Source organism: Dermochelys coriacea, chromosome 14 (assembly GCF_009764565.3).
Source record: "Dermochelys coriacea isolate rDerCor1 chromosome 14, rDerCor1.pri.v4, whole genome shotgun sequence".
Classification (NCBI taxonomy): domain Eukaryota; kingdom Metazoa; phylum Chordata; order Testudines; family Dermochelyidae; genus Dermochelys; species Dermochelys coriacea.
This window is the reverse complement of record NC_050081.1, coordinates 10,156,738-10,178,345: the sequence shown is the minus strand read 5'-3', so window position 1 is coordinate 10,178,345 and position 21,608 is coordinate 10,156,738. Positions and strand designations below refer to the sequence as shown.

The following is a 21,608-nucleotide window of genomic DNA, read 5'->3' as shown; positions in this document are numbered from 1 at the left end:
ACTGATCTGTGGCTTCACTGAATGAATCGGGCAGATGGAGGAGGCTAAGAGTAAAGGGAGGGAAAATCTTCTCTCGGCCAACAAATATATTGATAGTCAACAGTAAAAACAAAGGAAATACGGGGAGATAAGTATACCAGGATAAGAACAGTCACTTCAGCATAGATATAGTATTTTTTTTAAACAACTTTGCCAGAATGCAGGAGCTTCCCTTTAAAGACAAGCTGCCACGCTAGAATGGAAATTAATTTAAGATCAAAATACGTGTTCAGTGCCCCCAGTAAGCTTACTTTGATGGCAGTTCAGCACAGGAATGAGTTTTAACTAACCTTTTAAAAATCCATTCTTCCCCATGGTTTTCATGGGATTCTTAATACCAGTGAGGCAATTGCAAACCAGGAAATGCTACGGGATTTCAGAGGGGGAAAATGCATAAAAAGATACAAACTGAATTCCCTCCAGGTCCGGTTAGTGTTTTTGACGTGTTTCTGGCTTAGTTCAGTTTTCATTGTAGCATTGGTTTTGCAACTGACCTTTTAAATCCCAGTGTCTTGATATGAATTGCCAGGATTGGCAATTCATTACTAAATTTGTAGTTTACCTGCAAATACGTTTTGTCTAGTCTGGAATTTTTCTTTTCCCCAGACTATAGGAGCACTTAATAGCCACAAAGATTAGGCCCTGAACCTGCAATGGGATCTGTGTAGGGTGGACACTATGAGCGTAGTCCCATTGGTGTCCGTGGAATTCCATTCAGCAAGGGACCACCCACAAGGATCTAGTTAGATGTCCAGTGCCTTAGCTAGAAAGGATGCTCTTATTGTTAAAATGTAAGAATGGGAGTCGACCGGCTTTATTCATGGTTCTGCCATAGACTTTCTTCCGTAATGTGAATCTGTAATGTGTGGGTTGTTTTTTAAGCCTTTAGGGTTTATGCTTACCAGTTTTCCTTTTCAACCATGAAGGATAAAAACTTCTTTTTAAAATGAATACTGAGATTTTCACATAATCACAGGACTCGAGGAGCTGGGCTTCAAGAAACACACCAAATATTATTTAACAGGCAAACCTCATAGACGTGAGCAGGGTCCCAACAAAATTATCACAGTTGCATCCCGTGTGACTCTCTGTGTTTGTCAATAGCATTAATATACTTCAAAGAGGTGGTTGTGAAGAAAAATTAATGAATATTTGTAAAGCTTCTGTAATCCTCTGATAGTAACTGCTATAAAAAGGCGAATTATGTTGCTATTATAATTTTGAAATATTCATATGATGGTAATGCTCAAAGGCCCCGATCAGGATCAAGGCACCATGTGCCGAGTGTTGTACAAACACAGATAAAAAGACAGTGCCCACAGGCACATGTAACTTAACCTTATAGCAGTTTTTTGAGTAGGAAGGTAAATACTCTGATCCCCATTGCACTGTGCTAACTGAGGCAGAGGTTTCAATGGCTTGGTCAAGTCCATTGAGGGAATCATTGAAAGGAGGAAACATTTCCAGTGTGCCAGATTTTTAAAAGTATTTAAACACCTACAGATGACAGTAGTTGCCTAGTGGGATTTTCAGAAGTGGCTACGTGTCTATCTGCATCTTTAGTTACTTAAATACCTGAACACATTTGACCCTTAATGATGTGAGAGTCTTAGGGCTTGTCTTCACAAACAGAACATCTACAGCATCCCAGCCCACCGCATGCTAGCTGTCTGCGTGGACCCTGCTGCCGTGCACTAAAAGTTCCCTAGTGCGTGTTGACCTACTTCCGTTTCAAAGTGGAGTAGATCAAAACACACTAGGGAACTTACAGTGCAGGGTCCATACAGACAGTGTGCGGCAAGCTGTGACGCTGTAGATTTCCATCCCAGCTGGCCATGTACCAACAGTTTGTTTAGACAAGCCCTAAGTCTGCTTTTTAAAAGTGACTTGGGCACTTAGAAGCTTAAGTCTTTTTGAGAGTCAATGCAACGGAGGCTCCTGTGGGCCCAAGTCACTTTTTAAAGGGGACTTAGGCTCCCAAGTAAATTAAGTGCTTTTGAAGATGTTACCCCGGCCTAGATTTGAGCTCAAAAGTTTCTAGTTCCTTGGCCACTGGACTATACCTCTCTGAACTGTTTAAACGCAGCTGTTTTCCCCCAAATAGTCGAGGCTGGTTGTGCTTTCTGCTATTAATGAAAGAGCTACAGCTCCCTTTAGGTGAGTTTTCAGTGATGTTTATTTCCTGGCATATCAGAGACTTTATAACAAGCTGCTGTGATTCCCACGAAGGTTTCTGAAATTGCTGTTAAATGGGTCACTGTGCATCAGACAACATAAACAAGTTCAATGCCGCTTCTTGGAAGTGGTAAGAAAAAAAGGCTTATCGTGATGCCTATCCATGTGTGAACTGCTGTTTGAAAGAGACCCCATGCACAACTCCTAAATGTTCAAATCTATTCAACTAATATTTTTTTTAAAACTCACCAGTCTTTTAGGTCCCAGCCTGTCAATTAATGTGACTCAGCTGTGTGAACAAATCAGCACACTTGATCGTGGTTTGAATTTACACTTCCAAATGTCTTAAGAGGTAATGAATATTCTCAGTCTGCCACATGCTAGGAGATCTGAAATGGAGCCTTAGCTTCCCGCAGACCTGGTTCTATCTCCGCACGCATTGTTACAGCAGTGCTGTCTCAGGATGCTGGAGGATGGCATTGGTGGTAATCTTTTTTTTTTTTTTCCCCCCCCAAATGTCACGAGCGGGAATGCAAAAGAGTGTAACTGCTGCCTTTGAAACCCAGGTAGGGTTGCCAGGCGTCCGGTTTTCAACCACAATGCCTGGTCGAAAAGGGACCCTGGCGGCTCTGGTCAGCAGTGTAGCTGGACCCTGGGGCTAAGGCAGGCTCCCTGCCTCCCCTAGCTCCACGCGGTTCCCGGAAGCGGCTGCCAGGTCCCTGCAGCCCCTAGACGCATGGGCAGCCAGTGAGGCTCTGCATGCTGCCACTGCCCTAAGGGCCGGCTCCGCAGCTCCCATTGGCCGGGAACTGCAACCAATGAGAGCTGTGGGGGTGGTGCCTGTGGGTGCGAAGGCAGCGCGCGGAGCCTCCCTGGCCCAGTCCAGTGAAAGTGAGTGAGAATGGGGGACAGCGAAGGAGGGAAGGGGGATGGAGCAAGCAGGGGTGGGGCCTCAGAGAATGGGCAGGGCAGGAGCCTCGGGGAAGGGGCAGGGCAGGAGCATTTGGTTTGGTGTGATTAGAAAGTTGGCAACCCTAAAGCCAGGCAACATCCTGCTGTATTAATGCTGTAGGACAAATTCTCCTCTCAGCGCCACTCTCTTTGACTTTAAATGGCGTTGCAGGGGTGTAACACAGAGGAATTTGATCCTATATTTTGCAGACATTTAGGGGTGAAATTCACTCCCTAGGCAGGTTTCAGAGTAGCAGCCGTGTTAGTCTGTATTTGCAAAAAGAAAAGGAGTACTTGTGGTACTTTAGAGACTAACAAATTTATTTGAGCATAAGCTTTCATGAGCTACAGCTCACTTCATCGGATGCATTTGGGCAGCACAAGAGAAATCCACTACTAAATAGGGCAGCTGCTGCTCAGCTCTTTCTGAAAACCAGACCTCACTGAGGTGTCTCAGGCTGAGTGCCCAAGATGACTCATGGCTTTTGAAAATCTGGTGTGGTATAAATACTATTTATAGTTCTTTGGGGTTGATCAGGATCGTAAGCTCTTTGAGCAGGGAATGTTGTTGTTTTTTTTGTTTTTGTTCTGTTTGTTCAGCATCTTGCACAATGAGGTTCTGCTTCATGACTGGGGCCTGTAAGCATTACCACAAAGCAAATAATAAATCTTATGAATATCTTGCTTCTGGGAACATCCCGGTGTCTCTCCTTTCAACCCTCTGCACCTCATGCTCCTGTTTCCCGTTCTTCCTAAGCAATGTCAGATAATTAATTTACTATAAAATTAATATCTGAACAAATCTTTCTGCTCATGAAATCATGTTGACTGAGTGACACTGGCATGTGGCAAGGGATTGCTATGTATATTTTGCCCTTTCCTTCAAAGCTTAGTCTTTGGGGTTTTTTTTAAGAAGACGTTGCCTTAAAAGGCCAATTATGGCTACCTATGCAGTAGTTTTCAGATCTGGAAATCTGTGCTCTCACTAGAATCCATTGATGGAATATTTATGGGCTAAATTCATCCTGCATAGCAATGGGCTCAACTCAGCTGGCTTTAGATGATCAAATACGTTTCTCTTTGACTGAGCATTGTAAACATGGGGTGAAGTCCAATGAGAGTTTTGCCATTGATTTCAACAGGGCCTGAATTTCAGTCATGCTCTTTATTGGCATACAGATACCTAAACTAAGAAAAGCTGATGTTGGATTTGTTGCGGGAGAGGGGCTTGTTTTGGTTTTTTGCTTGAAGCAAACAAAGGGACTCCTTGCCAGAGCTCTTTGGCCAATCATCTTGAAAGATCTGACATCAAGGTTGCTGGACAAGAGGAAGGGACTTGGCTCCATTAGCGAACTCTTAAATGAGAAGAAAAAATGACTAGAACGCCCAGGCAAAGTTCTCCTTGGTGAGCTGCTTTCAGTGCCCTGCGCATGCCGGGCCTGAGCTCCAGCTGATGATAAATTCAGAGGTGACTGGGATAAACCAGAATGTATCTGGGTGAGCTGTAAAGGGTATTGAGTTGCAATGACAGGCTCAATACATGACCCTCAGAAAGCTGCTTCTGATCAACTTCTGCTTCCTAGTCTGGGAAAAAAAACGAGAAGTACATGATTTGTTATCAAAGCTGAACAGATGATTAATGCGTAGACAGACGTTTCAGACATTTCACCAATATTGCTGTGCTGTAATCCCAGAATCCCTGATGCCAGAGAGCAGTTTAAGGAGCCCTGTTTCTTTGTGCTGAAATCAATTATATAAAAAAGAATGTGGCAAGAACTCGTTTACAACAGCACATTTCAGAGAAATCAGATGCTGCATGCAGAACTGTACCTGCTTCAGACAACTATCACCAGCCATTGATGGATAATTTGGATCATGGTCAGAATGTGTCCAGCTGAAAAAGGCAATGAATGGGGGAAATGAAAAGGAGTACTTGTGGCACCTTAGAGACTAACAAATTTATTTGAGCATAAGCTTTCGTGAGCTACAGCTCACTCGATGAAGTGAGCTGTAGCTCACGAAAGCTTATGCTCAAATAAATTTGTTAGTCTCTAAGGTGCCACAAGTACTCCTTTTCTTTTTGCGAATACAGACTAACACAGCTGCTACTCTGATACCTGTCAATGGGGGGAAATGTTCAGCAAAACATCTGAGCATATGCTTAAGTCCCATTGAAGTCAGTGGGACTAAGGCACATGCTTAAAGATAAAACGTGTAAGTTCTTTGCTAAATAGGGATGGCCTTAAATGTTTACAGCTGAGCACACTCTTAAGTGCTTTGCTGGGCTGGAGCCTTAACCTCATGGAAGAGACCTATATGATTAAATAGCATCCTGTATGGTTTTAATAGGATTCTATATAAAATACTTTAAAAACTTATAGAATTTAATAGAAAATTATAACTTTTCAATATTTTAACCATTGTGTAGAATTTCATAGCAGGAATAGACTACTTTATTAAATTCTGTAAGATGGTGCATAAAAAAAATTTACCAACTCTGTTCAGTGCCATAGTACTTTTCTGTAAGGGGAGTTAATTTATTACTTGATTCAATTTTATTATCTGTCAGAAGAGCAAAGCAATAGAGGGAGGTTATGAAACTATCTTCATTAAAGAGGTTCAGGGCTAGACTAGATGCTGTCTGTCAGGGATGGTGTTGAGATTATAGTGGTCTTCTCGTGATGTAGCAGAGGAGACTAGATGACCCAGAAATAGTAGTTTGTAGGGATGATTCTAGGAATAGGCCAGGCTAGGAAATAGAGTAAAGAGAACCAGAAACGACTGTCCCTGGGAACATGGTATTTGATGCCGCAAGGTGTTGATCGCTCTAGTCCTGAGCCAGCAAACCACTTAACGGTAAGCGCATGAGTAGCTCTACTGACTGCTCATTGTCCTGATGTCAGAAACTCATCCCTGTTCAGCAAATCACTGAAGCACCTGCTTATCTTTGAGCAGATGCTTACGTACTTTGCTGGATTGGGGCCAGACTGCTCAGCACCTTGGAGGACTGAGCTTTTAAAGCACAGAACAAGGTTGGGAAACTGCAGATCCCACTGTTGTCAAATAAAGTGGGCCATATATTTTCCAGCAGGGTTTCAGTCAATGCTGCAAGATCAGATGCATCCAACATTCAAACAGAGTGTTCAGATGAAAAAAGAAAAGGAATACTCGTGGCACCTTAGAGACTAACAAATTTATTTGAGCATAAGCTTTCATGAACTACAGCTCACTAGCTCACGAAAGCTTATGCTCAAATAAATTTGTTAGTCTCTAAGGTGCCTCAAGTCCTCCTTTCCTTTTTGCAGATACAGACTAACACGGCTGCTACTCTAAAAAGTGTTCAGATGACATATCTGCTCTTGGCAATGACTTTTGATGCAACAGGTGATCTTATTGCCAAAGGGCCACCCTTTGTCACTCTGACCCCAAACCATTAACTGTTCCTATTGGCAAAGGGCTTTCAAGTATATGGATAAAATAAATGGAAGTACAGAGCAAAGAGAGGAAAGTCTTCTTTGTTGGATTCCTTTGAAAGGCTAAATTGCCTTTTTACTTTTAATAAATAAGGACCCTTTAAAATCCTCTTTAATCTTCTGGCAAAGAACAATCTGAGAGCTCTTGGCTGCACACATTGCAAAACAAAAGATGTAAAAAAACGAAACAACCTTTGATGCAAGTCCCTCCATTACATACTGGAATTAAATCTGATCTATTAAAATAACACTGTCATAGAAAAGATGCGTTTGTCTGTCCCTCTTATCTTACTTTGAGTACATAGCATCTAAGATAACCTTCAGATATATTTCATGATTTCTTAATAGCTATGTTCTTATACGTCAATGGGCAATCTGTACAATCAAAATAACCACACAAATGATTTACCCTGTGAGTGGTATGCAATTGTCTGCTGACGGTCGTTCAGCTAAATCCACAAATAGCATGAACTTTGTTACTCTGGCAGTATTTTAACTACGGATATAATGACACAGTCTTCTCAGTCATTTTGCAGTGATGGTTGGAGCAGACTTGGAGGAATAAACTCAGAGAGTCTCAGATCGCCCCTGCACTTTTCAAATGTTCCTGCTAGGCAAATATTTGTCTCTGCAATAGCAGAAGTCCTCAGGAGGTATGTGTGTACTTTATTGTTGCAATTCTTGTGAATGTAAATTCCGACTCTTGCTTTAACATTGATATACCTAATGAGTGAAATCCTTGCCCCACTGAAGTCATTTGCAAAACTCCTATCACTTCATTGGAGCCAGAAGGTCACCCAATGAGAATAATGGCTAACCATGTAATATACAGGGATAAATTGAGCTCTGTTGTAAATGGACATAACTTCATTAAAGTCAGTTGAATTGGACACATTGACATTCAGGTTGAATTTGTAGAATCACAGAAATATGGGGCTGGAAGAGACCTTTAGAAGTCATCAAGTCCAGCCCCCTGTGCAGACGCAGAACAAGATAAACCTAGATCATCCCTGACTGGTGTTTGTCCAGCCTGGTTCTTATAAACCTCCAATGATGGGAATTCCCATCATTAGGTTAGATATTAGGAAAACCTTTCGAACTATAAGAATAGTTAAGTCTGGAACAGGCTTCCAAGGGAGTCTGTGGAATCGCCATCATTGGAGGTTTTAAGAACAAATTGAACAAACACTTGTCAGGGATGATCTAAGTTTACTTGATCCTGCCTCAGCACCAGGGGCTGGACATGATAAAATCTTACTAAAATCAAGATATATTACATCTGCTTCCACCCATCCACTTGTCACCCTGTCAAAAAAGGAAATTAGAGAAGCAAGGTGGGTGAGCTAATGACTTTTATTGGAAGAACTTCTGTTGGTGAGAGACACAAGGAAATGGGGCTGGTATGGCATGATTTGTTCTTGATGAATCCATGCTGGCTATTCCTTATAGCTGTGTTATCCACGGGTGCTTACAAACAGATTTGTTTAATAATTTGTTATAGTATCTTTTCAGGGATCGAAGTTAGTCTATAATTTACTGAAAAAAGAAAAGGAGTACTTGTGGCACCTTAGAGACTAACAAATTTATTTGAGCATAAGCTTCCGTGAGCTACAGCTCCTCTTTGTTCCCCTTTTCAAGAAAAGGTACTATGTTTGCCCTTCTCCAGTCTTCTGGGACTTCCTCCATAAGTTCTCAAAGAGAATTGCTAATAGTTCTGAAATAGCTTCTGCTAGTTAAGTACCCTAGGATGAATTTCATCAGGCCCTGACAACTTGAATTTATCTTGCATATCATCTGCGGCTCAGGGACAGAGGGGTGCAGATAACACACACACTGAAAAGTGGGTTAAAGGAGGATGCATTAACAGTAAACAGAGGTCTACCAATATATAGTGACAATTTATTGCAATGACGCATTCATTATTCAGTACAACACAGCAGGTGTTATGAGAAACGTCAGATCTATATTTGTCACGAGATCTGCCTAGTTACCTACAAACATTCAGCAGTAATCTCATGACCCTTGCTGTCTTTTTAAATAGCTTTTCCAGTATGCAGTATTTTTTTCACTTGTTTCTGAACCAAAAATAGGGTGTTTTGGACCTAGTGTTCAAGGTGTTGCGTCTCATTGCCTGCTTTTTATGACAAGTCTCAGACATTGCCAAAGCAACGGCTTGTGATGTGCAGCTAATTTACACATCAATGGAGATGTTCAAAAGACGGGAGTTTTCAGATACTTTTGTGATTTTTAGAAAACAAAGCTTTGAACGGTATTTTTTTAAATAAAGACTCAGATTATTTGTGACGACTAAATGACTACATTCTGCAGTCCCTAATCTAGGTACTTAGAGGGCCTACAGCTTCATGGCATCTGATGCCCAGATGGACCACTGAAATCAGTGGAACGTAGGAGCCTAAATACCTTTGAGAATCTGGGCCTGAGTCCCTCAAAAGACATGAATGGGCCAGATCCTCAGCGGATGTAAATTGACTCCTCCATTTGTCTCACTGAAGCTGGGTGAATAATTCACCATGGTTAATTTGTCTGATGACTTTTCACTTCACTTTCTGGTCTCAATTTGTCGGTGAACAGGCTCACACTGGTTTCATACTGGTTTAACTCTGCTGACTACAGTGGAGTTACTCTTTGTTTTCGTTGCTGTAGGGAGGAGAATCAGGCTCCTGGAGGCTAAATGCTGCTACCCTTCGGAACACTGCCAGTTCAGAGAAGGAAAAGACGACCAGTTTCTTTTTATTCTCTCATCCTCTGGAGATGGAACTAAGACCTCCAATGAATTAACGCTTTGGAGCTGAATTTGCTTGCAGTTCCTCTCTGAGAGAAGGTTTTAGAAAAGAGTTAAAATTATTGGGGGGGGGGGGGATAAAAGGTTTCTGGGTGGGATTTTCAAAATGTTGAAGGGAGTTAGGAGCAGTTTCCATTGACATGGACTCACTACTGCTATGGCTACATCTTCTCCTTCAGGATTATTATTGTATGTATTGTGGTAGCACCTAGCAGCGTCAATCATGGACCAGGATCCCATTGTGCTGGATGCTGTACATGGACAGAACACAGAGATTGTTCCTGCCCCTAAGAGCTTACAATCTAAGTAATTCCCTTAAATGCTCTCGAAAATCCCATCCTCTGTTCTTACGTTCTGAATGGCCTATCTTCTGGGTATCTTCTCTTTTTGAATAGGACTCTTCTCCCATGCACTTGGTTCCTTGCTGTGACCAACAGGAAATTTCCTCAGGCAAAACAGAAAGCCAGATCTGAATTTGCAAAACATCTGGTCAGATTGCAGACTAAGGTCCCAATCCTGCAGTCAGCTCTGCACCTTCATGGATCCCATTGACTTCAGTGGGGCTTCGTGTGGGAGCAGAAACCTATGCAACGCTCGTTGAAGGATTGGAGCCTAACTGATCGGCCACCATCTTCTTGGGAGGGGAGAAAAGGTGAACTATCTCAATCATCAATATAGAAGTTGGTCCCAAGACAATTCCTTACTAAGGGCATGCAAGGAGGATCCATGGTGGGCAAAACAGAACTAAACAGATGCACAAGGCGAATGAATACAGCTTGGAATCACAGTGGCAGGCTTGAAGAGAACTCGTAAACTCATATTGACAATGAGTTCACTGTGCTTAGAAGTGGATTTGACTTTAAAAGGCTGGGACTGACTCTGAACACAAGCAGCCCTGACACTGTAAAATCCGCTAACGAGCAGCCAGCAGAAATGCTGGTAGATGGGTAAGAGTGATTGCTGAGAGTCTGCAGCTGTGGAAAGAGGTGGAAATATTTTCTCAAACAACATCAGCATGCTTCTCTCCAGGTGGAAACAGAAAGGTCTAATGGCCCAGTGGCTCAGCACACAAGTGATCAATGCATTCAACGTCAATTCCTTTTTGCAACGGTCAGTACTTTTTACTGGTGGTTAGCATGACTTTTTACCTCTATCCAGCAGTCCCCTATGGCCAGATCTTGTTGTCTTTACTCATTCCTGACTCCGGTAAGTCAGGAGGAATGAAAACTGCTTGAGTCATAGCTACAAGATTTTGATCTCTAACTTTGACTTTTCAGCTTTTAGGGTGAGGTTTTCAAAAGCAAGCAGCATTGGCTAACTCCACTCCTATCAACGCCAGTGCCTTTGGCTTCAATGGGAGCAGGGTTAAACCAATGACGAGTGCTTTTGAAAATTCTTTTTTTTTTCCTTCTTAAAGAGCAAATGCTTAAATATTGGCCAAAAAGAGGAGGAAGTATATAAGTCAACACTGCCTGAGTGCATTGTGGGAGGAGGATGTTATGTGAGTGAAGATGAATGTATTTGCGCATGAGATGTGGAACTACTAGACAGCCAGGGCAAGGTCACAATATCAGGTAAGAGAAAATGGGCAGAGATGCAGTATCCTGTGGAATTTTAAATGCTAAAAGCTAAAGAAGTCTGGGTTAAGACGTGCCTGGGAAGGAGAACATTTAAATGAAAATTCACATATTACATTGGCATTGTCTCTGTTTCCCTCACAAGTTAGATCTGATTCATTGGTTCTCAGATTGAGAGCTCTAGGTATCTGTGGTCTATGGACCTTTTTCTGCAGAATGAATCCTTTTGAGAACCATGCAGGGGAGTTTGGGAGAGCAGGTGGTCCATGGGGACATCTGTCTCTTATCAAGTGGGCCAGGGAATGAAAGAATTGATCTAATTCATTCTTAAGCTGCCATACACCATCTATAACTAGAAAACTCAGCCATGTTGTCATGTGGGAAAAAAAATAGAGATGGACCCAAACCAGAACACAGGATCCTAACACGACCCCGGTCACCACCCCAGAAGTTTGAGGAAGTTCTGATCTGGATCCAGCTGAAGGCTCATGTCTGCAATAGGCTCAGCCAAAACTCCGAACCCAAATGCAGGCAGTGTGTTTCTATAAATCTGCTCACCATCCCTGCCCTTTAAGTTCTGATTTCCCTGATGTTTTTAAATAACAAAACAAGAAGTGGGGGGGGACGAGGGGGGTTGTGGGGGTTTGTTTGTTTTTAAATCTTAGGCTGAAAACTAGCCTCAGTCCTATCTGCTGAAATCCCAGAAGCTACACATTTGGTTCCTGTTGGTATAAAACAGATTAGTGGGATCTGACTGTGTGCGCTGGCATTCTGAAAAACACTGGGAACCTAAATAAGGGAAGACAGGATTTAATGACTCAGTGATAAAACAACAGAAAAAATAAGTGTTTTCCCTTGTGAATGTTGATAGCTGAGCAAATTCTATTTGGGATTTTTTATTCCCTTAGATTTGTCCTTGAAAGACCTGGCTCGGATCTCACATTGGTATAATGTTGGTGTAACTTCATTGGCTTCAGTGAAGTCACTCCTGATTTCCACCAATGTAAATGAGATCCAAATCAGGCTTGGAGCGTCTCTGCTAAAATTTAAATAGCTATGCCAGTAATGTTTAAAATTCCAAAGCCCTATTCCAAAGCCGACATTACGTAACGTCGATACAGAAGAAATGAGGAGATGATTAAACCTACTTCATAAAGGCTCTTACATAAGCCATCAGAACAACAAGAATCTGCCGAAATTCTCTGCCCATCCAAAGATTCTCCTCCCTGCTCTGCACTTGGTGGAAGAAGATGGAAACTTGCATCTCCTCTCCTCTGCCAAAGATTACCCTGGTGTGGGGGGAATCCCCAGTGAACGTAGATCTGTTTGATTCAGCTCCTGTGCCATATCCCTCCCCACGCCCTGGCATAAGGAGTGTTTCAGAAGTGAGAGTAGGCCTGTCTGGAGAGTGCTGTGCATTTTATCTATGAAGAGAAAATACAGGCACATTAAACATTGCTGCTAAAATAAGAAGCCACATTTGCAGTGTTTCCTTAATCAATGCTTTATCTTTATGTTCTCGAGCGTAAATGTTGCCCTTTCAAAAGGCATAATAGAAGGCGAAAAAACATACTGTGGCTTTATTGCTTGGGTTACACTAGCTTCAGATCTATATCAGCACAGAGATTGTGTGCCTACAATTGGAAGTGTTTGCATCTTGGGTGGTAAAGCAGTGTGTGTATTATTATATGCTGATATTCTCTGAGGAGAGGCATTATACCAATCTGAGTGCAGAGCATTATTTATTACTATCTCCTGTTGCCACTGAATCTTTCCTTCTCCTCAGGGGCCTATGCTGCACCCATCATTGTGTTATGTGGATAAGCCAGGTCTGTACGTTTCATAGTTTCATAGAGTTTAAGGCTAGAAGGTACCTTTTAGATTATCTATTCTGACCTCTTGCCTATCACAGGCCATCAGTTTTCACCCAGATATAGAGCTTAGTAAAATGTGTTTGATAAATTTGATGGAAGATGCTGTTTTGGGGTGACTGAAACCATTTGCAAATTTGGGACAAAATTTTAATAGAAACTGATTTTTTTTTTTTTTTTTTTTAGTTTAGTTTATTTTTCAGTTCGGCTGCCAAACCCAAAAATCAATTATTCACTCAGCTCTGCCCAGATACTCCTATATTACATCTCGAGACTTTAGCTAGACTAGAACATTTCAGCCTTCAGGAGACTAAATTGCCGCAGGCAGAGAACAGGAGAGGGCAAGGCCCTCGCAATGCCTGAGGCCCCTGCAATGGCAGGGAGCTGGCTAGGCGAAAAATGCGCAGATGACCCCAGCAGTTGAAACTGACTCCATGCTTCAGAGGAAGGCAAAAAGAAACCCAAGTTCCCAGACAGTCTGAACCCATCCCAAATCCGGACATTTGTTCGTCTATCTTATTTCCAGACGTAGTAAGAGACTAAATCCAGATCAACACAGAGCATCTGCAGAAGACGTACTACTTGTACAAGACAATGCAGGTGCTCCACATCTCTGTGGTTGCTGACCCAAGGATCTGGACCTTTATGTTTGGGTATGTGGGATTAACTCCACCGCGGGGCCTGATCCTGCAAGGTACCGAGAGGCATCTGAAGGCAACCGGAGTTGTGCATGCCCAGCACCTCACAGGATCAGGCTCTCGGGGACTGTTCCGTGAGCCTAATAGTAGCACTAATGTGATCCGCTGTTAGAGCAGTTGTATCTCTTGCTGTATTATATCAGCCCCCTGTTACCATGAGGGTGTTAGCATGTCACGTCAATATGAAATAGGACCAGTCTTCTGCATTGCCAACGTTTCTGAGCCACAACAGAAATGACTTCATGTTTCAGGGGTGCCTTTTAGGGTACAATAGGTTTTCTTATGAGTGGGAGATGGACTGGAGACATTCAAAGCTGAACAGTCCTGTCACTTATATCTCAAATTAGAGGTTGGTTATGTAGTTATGTAGCGTATCCTGCACAGACCTTAATGTGGCCAAGTGCGGCCAAATTAGCCAAGTGCGGCCCTGACCTCAGTTGGTGTGACTCCTTTTGACTTCCCAGGGAGACATGCTGATTTACTCCAGAGCTGAATTTGGTCCGCTATGTTGAGCATTGAAAAGCAGCCATGACTCTGAACCTGATCAGTGATTAAATCAATATTTAAGGACCAAAAGCAAGAATGCGACAAGGACAGCTAAGGACTTTCTTGGATTGGAGATGAGAGCAAAGGTTTTAGCGTTTTGGTTGGAATAAAAAGATAACACTTTTTCCCTTATAATGTGTCTTGTTGGGGAAATACAAGATAATTGGGCCTCAGACACAGCAGGGGTTTTCTGAGGTGCCTTTCAGATGAGATGATGGTTAATAATTATATGAAAGAGCTACAGCATGTCTATCTTTATTATCCCACCACAGCACACAGTGCTATTACTAGTGGGAAAACAACACTGAGTGCTAGCAAAAGGCTTTGATTATAGGGATGAAAGAATTTTTTTTCTAGTTTTTTCCCCCCCTTGCTACTTGTTAACTCCTGCATTTGACCCAGTGTTGTGAATTATGCTGTGGTGTTCAGACTGCCAATCAAGTTAAGAATTTGGGAAGATATGTTCGTATCTACGCATCTAAGCTGATCTATCTACGTTGTATATCTACCACAGGAGGCCCTGCATTTGCAAGGAGGGGATTTGGGTGCCTTATCCATCTCTGTTCTCTCTAATCTGCCTATCTCTGCACAGTTCTCTTGAGTAAACCGAAGTCAAAGTCTCTGCTATGCTTTATTAGGTAGTCTAAAGCAGTGGTTTTCAAAAAAAATTTCTGGTGACCCAGTTGAAGAAAATTGTTGATGCCCGTGATCCAACAGAGGTGGGAATGAGGGGGCTCTGGGCTGGGGCAGGGGGTTGGGGTGAGGGCTGCAGGATGGGGCTGGGAATAACAGGTTCAGGGAGTGGGAGGGGGTTCTGGGATGGGGCAGGGGCTTGAGGTGCAGGAGGGGGTCAGGGCTCTGGGCTGGAGGTGCAGGCTCTGGGCTGGGGCTGGGATGAGGGGTTTAGGGTACAGGAAGGGGCTCCGGGTTGGGGGGGGACTCAAGGTTGGGGCAGGGGGTTGGAGTGCCAGAGGGGGTCAGGGCTCTGGGCTGGGGGTGCAGGCTCTGGGGTGGGGCTAGGGATGAGGGGTTTGGGGTGCAGGAAGGGGCTCCATGCAAAAATGTGCTGATATTGCTGTGACTTTGTCCTGCCTCTCTCTCACTCCTCGCTGTCTGCCTCCTCACCTGGGACAGGGGATTGGGGCGCAGGCTTACCTCTGGCGGCTCAGGGCTGGGACGGGATTGGGGCGCGGGCTTATCTCTGGCGGTTCCTGCTCAGTGGCGGTGCTAAGGCAGACTTCCTGCCTGTCTGGCACCGGAGACCGCACTGCGCTCTGGAAGTGGCCAGCAGCAGGTCCAGCTCCTAGGCACACAGGCACCACCCCCGCAGCTCCCATTGGCTGGGAACCAGCCAATGGGAGTGCAGAGCCAGTGCTTGGGGCGGGGGCAGCGCTTGGAGCCCTGTGGGCCCACCACCTAGGAGACAGACCTGCAGCTGGCTGCATCTGAGGTGCTGCGCTGTGTGAGAACAGGTAGGGACTAGCCTGCCTTAGCCGGGCAGCACCACCGATGGGACTTTTAACGGCCTGGTCGACGGTGTCCAGAGCCGCCATGACCCAGTGCCTTCATTCTGCGACCCAGTACTGGATCGCAACCCACAGTTTGAAAGCCTCTGGTCTAAAGCATCAGAGTTTAAATCTCGACTTGAGCACTGTTGCAGAGGGTTCACAGGTACTTTATAAACTTGTTCTTTGTAACTTAACAAAGTGACCCTGCCTGCTGCAGATGGAAGCATTCACCACAGACTAAATAAATCGCTTTTCCTGGTGCTGTATAATAATACAGCTGCGTTCTCATACAATGCCTTTCATCCAAGGGTCTGAAAGTGCTGTTGTGGAAGGAATGGGAAGGGAGCAGACAGGACAGAAATTAGCATCGGGAATTACGAGTTATAGTCCCATGGTTGCCACTGGCTTCTGTGTTCACCTTTCTGGGCCTCAATTTCCCTCTCTGTTAGATGGGCATAAAATAGTTTTCTACCTCACACTGGGGTAGCAAAGCTTAATGGACGTGTTAAGATTCTCAGAAGAAAGCATTGTTTTTTGTACAGCATGCAGTAATTATAAACATATGGGTCCTTATTTTGAAAAGTGGCTACTACTTTTGAGTACTTCAGGTTTTGGGATCCCAGCTTTGGGCAGCTGTTAAAGTGAAAGAGAGCAGTGCTGCTCCCTACAACAGAAAATCAGGCCCTGCAAGTCAGCTAAGATTTTCAGAAGTAACTAGTCATTTGGAGTGCCAGAGCTGAAATCCCTTAAAGGAGCGTGATTTTGAGAAAGTGACGAACATGCATCCCCTGGGAGTTGAACCCCCTTAATGTGCCTCTAGCTGGGTCCCTCCCAAAATTGAGGGACTTTAAATCTCTAGTCACTTCTGAAAATTTTGACTGTGGTAGTGTCTGAAGTTAGAAGCCACTCCTGAAACACTGGGCACTCTTCTCCCTTTGCACCTGCTTCCTCCCAGGTCAGGACTTGGTTCAGTATATTGAGCATGGAAAATCAGCCATGAATATGACTCTAGAGTAGAATTTTCACAATTATTCAGGTGACTTAGGAGCACATTTGAAAGTCAATGGGACTTGTGGGGTAGATTGTCAAAGATACCAATGGTAGGTAGGGCCACAGGGGTAAGCACCTAAGTCACATAGGCACTTTGGAAAATTCCATCCCAAAGAATTAGTTCAACCAATATCTAAGGATCAAAAATAAGAGTGATTGCTTTTGTGGATACAGACTAACGTGGCTACTCCCGATTCTTGATACCCTGCAAAGTTCATCCTCAAAAAAATCCAAATCAGACATTAGGATGTGGTCAGATTTGCCTGGATACATGGCATGTGGAGTTCATACACATTAGGGCACAGGGTAACATCGACTTTGATAAGAGCACAGGTCCTCATGCCTAATTACGCTGTGTTCATTGATATGACAATAGCTTCTCTGCACATAATTGCCAGGGGCAGTTCAGTGGCTTCTTACCTTCCCTCTGAAGATTTTACCTTGACACATGTTCTTTCTGATTCTGAATTTTGGCTGTCTTAAAATCATGCACTAGCTGATGTTAATGTTCTGAGGTGTCAATTGGCATTTCTCTGGGGATGCCATATGCTGAGAAGAGAAAGCCCAAAGATGGGACTGCCAATGCCCTGAAGTCCCTTAACTCTGTCGGGGGTAGGGGTCATGAGAGAGTCCCTGGAAGTAGGTGTTGAGTGGGCCACTTCTCTCAAAACAGGGTTGATGACAAGATATAGTTGCTCAAATCTGTGCCCTAGGATACCATTACCAGGAGAAAAGTGTGAAAAGGAAAGTGTGATTTTTGCATTTGCTTCAGTAGAAATGTTTGCTCTGGAGAAGCAGAGGAAGATGGTGTGTGGGGTTTTTTTATTTGATTTTGTAGAACATGCAAAGTAAGTTTTTGGAAAAAGGGTTTCCAAACTCAGGATCTCTAGACTGGTTATGTGTTGTTAAATTAGCAGCAGCGCAAGTTCCATCTGATCAGAGGGGTTTTGTTTTGTTTTGTTTGTATTTGTTTCGGGTCCGTGGTATGTATGTGACAACCATGGTCAATTCATTGGGGAGCAGATTTTGTCTTAGGTAAATGTCCCATTTTGGATGATCCCTGCCTCCTTCTGGTCCATCCTCATATTGCACCAATCCCCCCCTTTGAATGCAGTGAACATGGAAATGGACCATGTGAGGTTTCCATGGAAATGGGCTGCCTCCAATTAATTGTTAATGAAGTGTGGGTTGTTGATGAAGTACAGTCATTACCAATCCTCTCCCTGAAAATCCTGAGCCACTAACAAGTCTTTTGGTCAGTCAGAAGGAAAAAATAAAGTTTTTTTTTTCTTTTCCTTTCCCTCCCTTTTCCTGCATTGTATATTTTTAGAAGCTCTCCATCACTGTGTGACTGTTGTTATAGCTGTCATTGTTGCAGAAGACTGGCGAGCATGCCAACTAAGTACAAATCAGCCAGGCTTGGCATTTCTAATAGCTTTTATGTAACACTGCGTAATACACCCAGTTCTTTTTACAAGTCAGTGTACAAGCCAAAAGCCTGCTGTAGTTTTGCTGCCTAATGTGGAATGAGATTCTTTAGGATGAGACTCTTTTTTTCATTCTGGTGATTAAACTGAGTTCATTGTAAGATAGAACCAGGGACAGAAAACATTTGCATGGTTTTGGGAGATTCCTGGAATACAGCATTTGCCATGGATATTGAATCTGTTTTAGGTACATGTGTGGTCCCCATTACTGTAGAATAGGAGTGCCTCCCTCTCTTTTATTCAGCTATCCTCACAACAGCCATGATAGGACAGGGCTGTTATTCCCATTGCACAGATGGAGAGCTGAGGTACAGAGAGACAAAGTGACTTGCCCGAGGTCACATGGGAAGTCGGTGTCAGATCAAGGAATTGAACCCACATCTCCTGAGTCCCAAGCTAGAATCTGATTCCCCTCAGGCACCGACTTTTTCCAATGTGCTGGGGGGTGCTTGACCCCTGGCTCTGCCCCAGACCCTGCCCCCACGCTACTCCTTCCGCCAAGGTCTTGCCCCCACCCCACCTCTTCCCACCAAGTTCTGCCCCCTCCCTAGAGTGCGCCCCATCCCCGCTCCTCTCCCCTCCCTCTCGAGCCTCCTGCACACCTTGAAACAGCTGATCGTGGTGGGTGGGAGGCATGAGGAGGGAGAGGGAGCTGATGGGGGGTTGCTGGTGGGTGCTTAGCACCCACCATTTTTTCCCTGTGGGTGCTCCAGCACTGGAGCACCCATGGAGTCAGCGGCTATGTGAATCACCATTTGTCCTTTCTTAACTGAGCACTTGCAAGGCTGACAGGCTTGATGTTTGACTTGCTTTAGCAAATCCATGCTATTCACATTCAAAATATCTTAACCTGGCTAAGATCTTGGAGCCTGATCCTGCAGCTCTCTAGTTCCTTTTACGTTAATAACATTGACTCCGTGGCATGATCAGTAATTCCAGTCTGGGTGAACTATGGCCTGTTGTCTCGGGAACCAGATTTTTACCAGCTGTTCCATGTGGTGCTATGCAGCTTGAAAGTTTTGCTTGAGTGAGAATGGAGGGATGAGTATGTCGGCTCAGAAGTGAATGTCCTACACAAAGGTGGGCAAACAGATTTTTGAAAGATAATCCTCCACCTACCTATCGCCTCCCCTGATCCTTTCCCTGGTTATAGATCCAAAGTCATATAAATAATTTTTAAGATTATGAAGTACTGAAATAAGGATCTCCCTTCCCTTCCCTTCCCATTTTTTCCTCACCTTTCTGACCAGTATCCCCATCCACCGTGCCCAAACACTCCCCTCAAAGCCTGTTTGTTTTGGTATTTCAAGTGGGGCCTAGGAAGAGAAATGCCAGAAATGTTAGTAAAAATCCTATGCTTGAGAGATTTCCAGCCCATTGTTACAAATTCAGGTGGTCTGGCTATTTCAAATAGGAATCCAGATACGTAGATGCTTATCTGCTGAAGCTTTGCTAGTGCAGGTGAATTCTCAGTTTGCTTTACATTACTGCATCTTTTATAAAGAAACCCCCATGCTGCAATCTTGGAACTCTGACTCCGGTACACGAAGCTTTCTGGAATTATGCAACTCAGCCAGTGTTTGCTTTCCATTATGAATTCCTTGTGGGTTTGCTGTATCTTGAAATAGTAGTAAGAAGTAAGAGGCAGGGACAGTAAGTTTCTAAGCCATATTTGCAAACTTCTGCAGATGAGCAGTCACTGTACTCGGAATAACATCAGGATGACAGGGCAGCATGGGGAGAGTCTGCTTTTTGGAGAACAGGGTCATTTTGTTATTCTTTTCTGAGTAGACAATTTGTTCTAGGAGCCAGGTTGCTCTGGTACTTGAGAGAGAGGCCAATCAGGGAAAGTGGGTTCTAACTCTGACTTGGCCATGGACTTCCCTTGTTGTTGTCAATATGAACTGGCTATCCAAGGATGGAATGAGCCATGGAGATTGTAGTTACCTCTCACCCATGTTAGAGGTGATACTGCTAAGTCAGGATTGAGTAGGTCAGTAACCGAAGACTTGCACGGTTGCTGCCTGTACTGTACCTGTCTTAGTGGATAAACTAAAGACCTTGTTTCAGAGTAGCAGCCGTGTTAGTCTGTATTCGCAAAAAGAAAAGGAGTACTTGTGGCACCTTAGAGACTAACAAATTTATTAGAGCATAAGCTTTCGTGAGCTACAGCTCACTTCATCGGATGCATTTGGTGGAAAAAAACAGAGGAGAGATTTATATACACACAGAGAACATGAAACAATGGGTTTATCATGCACACTGTAAGGAGAGTGATCACTTCAGATAAGCCATCACCAGCAGCAGGGGGGGGAAAGGAGGAAAACCTTTCATGGTGACAAGCAAGGTAGGCTAATTCCAGCAGTTAATAAGAATATCAGAGGAACAGTGGGGGTTGGGGTGGGGGGGGGAGAAATACCATGGGGAAATAGTTTTACTTTGTGTAATGACTCATCCATTCCCAGTCTCTATTCAAGCCTAAGTTAATTGTATCCCGTTTGCAAATTAATTCCAATTCAGCAGTCTCTCGTTGGAGTCTGTTTTTGAAGCTTTTTTGTTGAAGGATAGCCACTCTTAGGTCTGTAATGGAGTGACCAGAGAGATTGAAGTGTTCTCCAGCTGGTTTTTGAATGTTATAATTCTTGACGTCTGATTTGTGTCCATTCATTCTTTTACGTAGAGACTGTCCAGTTTGGCCAATGTACATGGCAGAGGGGCATTGCTGGCACATGATGGCATATATCACATTGGTAGATGCGCAGGTGAATGAGCCTCTGATAGTGTGGCTGATGTGATTAGGCCCTATGATGGTATCCCCTGAATAGATATGTGGACAGAGTTGGCAACGGGCTCTGCCAACTCTCACCTGCACATCTACCATGAAAGGTTTTCCTCCTCCCCCTCTCCCCCCCCCCCCCCCCGCTGCTGGTGATGGCTTGTTTCATGTTCTCTGTGTGTGTGTGTGTGTGTGTGTGTGTGTGTGTGTGTGTGTGTGTGTGTATTTTTCCACCAAATGCGTCCGATGAAGTGAGCTGTAGCTCACGAAAGCTTATGCTCTAATAAATTTGTTAGTCTCTAAGGTGCCATAAAGACCTTGGTCTCCAGGGTTGCCAGTCCAGCCCCTTCCATTAGCATTCAATGTACTCCAAAACAAATGTAAAATAGACTTGGGTAGTACATGCAATATACGGGCTAGATTCTCAGTTGGTATAAATCAGCATAGCTCAACTGAAGCCAATCGAGCTATGCTCATTTTAACGAGCTTTGGCTCTGTCCCTATGAATTAACAACAGAGATACAGAAAAATGCTAGAAAGGAAAATAAGGAAGGCTCGAGTTTACTCTAAAAGGCCAGAGACATAAGTAAGTAGACGTGCTTATGAGATAATGCAAGAAAGACACAAATATATCAGTAGGTGCAAAATTATCCA

At 43.8% G+C, this 21,608-nt stretch overlaps 1 protein-coding gene across 2 annotated transcripts in view; it reads left to right on the top strand.

The window, feature by feature from the left end:
* Nucleotides 1-21,608, top strand: part of RAB11FIP4 (RAB11 family interacting protein 4) — a 220,178-nt gene that overhangs the window by 20,108 nt on the left and 178,462 nt on the right. The window lies entirely within an intron of this gene.